This window comes from Mizuhopecten yessoensis, unplaced genomic scaffold (assembly GCF_002113885.1).
Source record: "Mizuhopecten yessoensis strain PY_sf001 unplaced genomic scaffold, ASM211388v2 scaffold3459, whole genome shotgun sequence".
In the NCBI taxonomy this organism is placed as follows: Eukaryota; Metazoa; Mollusca; class Bivalvia; order Pectinida; family Pectinidae; genus Mizuhopecten; species Mizuhopecten yessoensis.
Genome location: NW_018405055.1, coordinates 258,047 through 264,046, shown reverse-complemented (window position 1 = coordinate 264,046; position 6,000 = coordinate 258,047).

Below are 6,000 nucleotides of genomic sequence, written 5' to 3'. Positions count from 1 at the left end.
GGAACAAATTTAGCTCATGGATAAACAGTGAACACCGTGATCCGAGCTTGCCCTCCACGAGGGAGTTATTTTTGGAAGTTGAATGTGAAGAATCCAGGCGTTAATCTATTTGTTGATTGTATGGGAACCTGACTACAGTCGGTAGTTTATATAACAGCCTCGTTATTTGACATATCGTCAGAAACTGAGGAAACCGTGGCCGATAGACGCGTGATACTGATAACGTTTGAAGTGAGTCTCTTGCGACAGAGCACAGGGGTTCGTTACAAATGTCTGAAATACACATATGCCTTGTGTATGTCTATGTGTGCTGTGACTCATATCAGTAGGTCTATAACATATGTGTATTTTAGACATTTGTAACAAACCCCTGTGGATCAGTGCAGTGTAAAGGACGATATTTCTGATAAATTGCATGAGTGTTAAAATGTTTCCATTGCCGGTGCATTGGTTATTTCAACCGATTTTCATTTTGTTCGATATTGCAGACCTTGGTCTTATTTTCTTTTCTTTTCTACATTTTTTTTTATACAATAACAATTACATTGTCAAGTCTCACAATGCCCAGCGATATTTCAGCAGCCATTATGTCTGTTACCATTGGATATTGTTGTTCCGGTCGGCGTTGTATTAAGGTGCATCAGGACATTTTGAGATCGCCATATTTGGTCGAAAAAGAAAGTAAAGAATTTAGAACAAAAGCACCGTTTCACAAGCGATCAAATATATGAACTTTTAAAAGTAGAACTTAAATAAAATTATAGGTTTGATGATGTTCTAAATATCCTACTTTATTATAGCGGAAACTGGTATTTTGAGGAACAATTTTACATATCGTAGTAGCTGTGACGCACACAATTCATACCCGTAAAACTGAGGAAAATTCAGTTGGGTAATATACCTCTGAATGTGCTGTTATATGTAAGGTATGTCGTGCCATGTCGCGATTTTAATATAATTATGCAGCGCGTACATAAGCTGGCATGTTTTCAATCCAACTACTTGCCACATTTGCGCCATCAACCGTATTTTATAAAACATGAATGTGTTCATAACACTACCGTACATCTGTACCGATTTTGGCATAAATGCAAACTATACAAAAAGGAAACATATCTGCCACTTATCGAAACCGATCAATGTCAGGATAGATATAACAACCAAATCATTACCTTTCACGGCACTTTACTTTCGTTTAAACAGCCATCTTTGAACTACAATAATGTACATATATTCCTACGCCATCGAATGTTTTCGAAAATAAAACCAAAGCTACCACCTGTACGATTAAGATTAACTTTTTTTATTCTAAATAATACTTTTTTTAACAAGTTTTGCTGCAAAAACATACTTTACAAAGTTTCTTGAAAACCCCCACCTAATAACGGAATTATTTGGCGAATTAAAATCCGGTTTAGTGTTGCAGGTCACATGTTGACAGCCAAGATGAACAGTATTTCCTTGCAAATGTGATCGGCATTGTCGATTACTATGTTTTATAGACAATAGGTGTGTATATGTGTAATGAGTTATTGTGCTATTGGGTTTTTACAATGAATAGTGGATTTTTGGTATTGAAAGAGAAAATTTTCGAAGTCTGTGTTGTCAGTCGGTCAGCCATGTTTACAAAATGACGTATATTTTCTGCTATAATATTACATGTTATGTTTATGCTTTTTTATTTTATGCATTTTTTAGTAAAAAAAATACTTTATTATGTTACCAAATCATTCTGTTAATTTTGCGCTTGTGAAAAGAAATGTGTTTGCCAAACATAACGGTAAATTGTACGGAAGCCTACAGATAGTCTCACAGGTTTCGCATGCTTTCCATGAGCAATGGCTCATTTATTGTGAGTTATGCTCATTTCCGGTTTTTAATGTGGAAATGGGGATATTTGTTACCATGTGGCATATAATTGCAGATATATCAATCAATCCATCCTGTAGTTTAAATATTACGACATGTCTATAGAAACATGTTATAACAAAATGTGTATACTATAGTAAGATTTTACCTGAACAATTGCAAATACCATGTCATGTGGTGTTTTGGTATGTGACAAGTACTTCATTATAGACAGGAAGAACTTATTCTATCTTCTGTGTTTTCAATTATTGGATTCCAGATGTAGGCGAAAGTTTACCCGATTTGTAGGCAGGCAAATTTCCCATTTCTGGATCAAAGATGAGGACAGTGGAAAGGGAGAATAGTACAAGGGGAATTACTTTATACTTGTAGAGGAAGAGATGGCAGAGAATATGTAAGAAATGAAATATTATATCCTATTATATGTACAATATAAGTTATTTATGTTGAAAAACTTGCAGATGTTTCTGTGCTAATAAATAATTTTTGTTATGTTCAGTTGTAGCATAAAAGAGTTGCATATTCGGTATATACTGGTCAGTTTGTGTGATAATTCTATGAAGGCAATTACCAGAAAGAAGTTTGAAAGTATATTTGTACTTGAAAACATTATAACACAATATCATTACTAAGTTATATGATTTATTTACTCAAGTGTTACTGAAACTGATAGTAGAGTGTAAAATACCAATACAACATGAACAACATATTTCAGTTTGTTAAGCTGAAAAAACCCTTGATTAAGATTTCATTTTATCATGTTTGAACATTTTTGATTACCAGGCCGTGTATGAAGTACAATACGACGGTGAAGAAGATTTGACTGAAGTCAGTCATACACAACTAGCTGAACATTTCACATGTGCACACTTGAAGTGCATTGATATTTAAAGAAGGTGTTTTAGAGACATTGCTTTATTTATTTCCTTAAACAGAAGAAAGCCATATTCGGATACATTGAAGGTGGCAGTTTACAGGAGATGAATAGATGAACACTTTGGAATGTTGTTGAAAGAGTAATATTATATCTAACAAATCCATTAGTTGGTGATGTACTTTGTACAAAACACCATGTCATAGAAAAAATAGGCAAATTATTGCGAAAGTGTGTTTAAAATTATGCATGCAAACAGACTTGCATTTATGGGTATCCATACTTTTGAAAATAGTATCAAATATGGCCGACTTTGCTGAAGAAATAACATGTAACTACATGTTATGTGTTTTGTTATATCAAGTCATATAGTCTCAAATTGGACTAAGTAAGAGTGGCACAACATGACGTGGTATTTAAACTTCTTATCATTGTTAAATGGTGTACAGTAATGAGAAATTCTGGTGGTACATTTTTGGGGGGTTTTGGTTCCAAGACTCTTCAATGATATGGTATGTGAACATTAACCCTAAAAACTCATATGCAGTGATGAAGCACCATATCATGACCTTTATTTTAATATATAATAATCTATATTATTTTTTTTTCCCCTTCTTTTTCATTTGATTAAACTTAGGGAGCAAAATGTGTCCTGATGCACCTTAATACGCTAAGAATTATGTCTCGTGGTGCATGGTATTTAAAGTCCCATCAACGACACATCTTTCAAATAGCCTTTATAGTGACAATGCCATTCAAATGTAAACATTAATATTTATTCCGTTAAGTATGTTTCTATAAATAGATGTTATTTACTGTGTACAGTGTATATATAGTACCATGTACAGTATGTTTTATTGATTAAGTCTAGTATATACTTTATCAGTTATATAATAACTTTTTCCAAGTAATTATATTATTATTCTCTTTATTTCCATCAACATGAAGATAACACAAAAAGAATAGTTACATATAAGAATCTATCAACATCTGTATACATGAACATTGGAAAAGAATGCATATATCGTTTTTTCTAATGTGTACATAGATATTTTATAAGAGAAAGAATATGTATATAGACACCATTGCTTAAATATATAATCAAATTATTTGTAATTATGTTTTAACGTTTTATACACATGTGTTACTACCCCTTATCTGAAATATTCATAATCTTCAGATGACAGTTTATAATTTAATTCACTACCCAATAAGGTATTAGTCAAATCAACATCTGGTAACTCATGCAAATAAACATTGAATTGTATATCCAATATACTAGTGAAATGGCACCATAATGTGTCTTACTTCAGTAGTTTGTTTCAATATGTAAGATAATATGAGTTGTGACCTACGAGACTATGATTTTTAGTTATTTAAAGGGAAAGTTTCAAAACCTACACCGAGTCATTTAAGAGTATTCCTTTATTTAACAAAGTATGTAGATATGTTTCCAATGACAAGATAATTTTTCCAAAATTGTAATTTATTTGTGAAAAAAACTCTTAAAAAAACTCTTAATTAATAAACTAAAACATACTTATGTTATAAAGATGGCACGGAGTATCGTACAAAAAAATAGTGAGAATTGTTGAATTTGTGGTCTTCCATGTTTAGTCTGGTCGTCATTTAGGTGATGAACTTGGAAGGAATGATAGACCACACAGATAGGCATGACTGTCTAATCTATCTGTAGCGTCATTTCTAATATACCACAATAGACAACACTATGCGTGTCAGATTAGGCAAATACATCAAAATTAGTACGGGGGCATATGAAACTTATACTGTGAGTCAAAACGTAAACACGTAGTTTTCTAGCAAGTGTGAAGTTCAACTGACCACATCGCTCCCTTCATGCCAGGAAGATTAACTGACCAAGTCATTGTATTTTATGGTTGTTTTATAGCTGATCTGACGAAGGGGGAAATAGACAGTGTATATTTTCCACCAATCAACATCAGCCAAGTGCTCTATGTCGTACATAGCATCGTGATGTACTAGCTTCCGTGTATAGACCCAGGCTCTGTTTCCACCATAACAACCTTAGATGTATCGAAAACCATAGGAACAGCTCAAAAAATCGACCCTCAATTCAACCACTATTTATGTCTTCTATAAAAAAAAATCGAAACGAATTTCTCGCTCAATACATGACCGTGCTTTTCATTCGTCCCGAATAAAAAAGGACTTAGAAAATATCGAATATTGAGAGAGGATAATTGGCCCTTTCAAACGATATTTCCTGACAGAATAAAGGGAACGTTCCATGTGATTCAGGGTTTCCTATTGAGTAAGCTTTCCGTTACACCGTAATTGTCAAGTTTATTGCAACAAAACTTGGATAATAGATTAGAATCAATAAGTGTGACAGCCTTATAAACAGTCTGATGCATAAATTATTCGAAAATTTCGGAATCGGAAATGTTCCAAAATTAAGTACATATTTAAAATTTAGTATTGCAAAATACGGGTTTTGTTTATTCAGGTGAAAAGCTTGTATGGAATTATAGATATATGCTAAATTACGAGTAAAATATAATAATAATAATAATAATAAAATAATAATAATTCGAGGTTCTTGTATACCGCTTTATCACAATCGAGTTTGTAGATCGTCTCAAAGCGGTTCACAAATTATTATCCGTGGTGATAGGGCCTTTGCAACCAGTCAATAACCAACTCCCTGGGAAGTAACAGCCAGTGCTTCCATTTCGGCGCTCACAGCTAGCATTCAACAATGTTAGCTCTGCCCAACCACATACTCATTTACAGCTGAGTAGAGTATCTTGCTCAAAGATACAACACAGTGCCGTGCCGTGAGTCGAACCCGCAACCCTTCGGTCACGAGCCCGGCGTCCTACCACTAGACTACCGTTCCTCCTTATAGATCTATAGATACTTTTAAACAGGGAAAACAAAAAGTTTTCTTGTGCACGAATGCATTTATAATATTATCCATGACGCCATTCTTTTATGACGTAACGCTTGACAACAAGTCTTCGCGCCATTTTGATTTCAATACTAAACGCAACTCCATAGTTTCTGCTGTTCTCAGGTCAGATTTAATAACTTTTTTGTGTGTGGTGAAATTAACTGTTTAGTGTTATATAGCACACGTGTACCAAAATATATAATTCAATTTCAATTCGATAATTCCAGATATTTCATTTAATAAATTCACATTTTTCTCAGTCAATAGGGTGTGTTTTAAAATGTGTAGACATACAGCACAAGCGAAAAGATGCCTTTTAAAC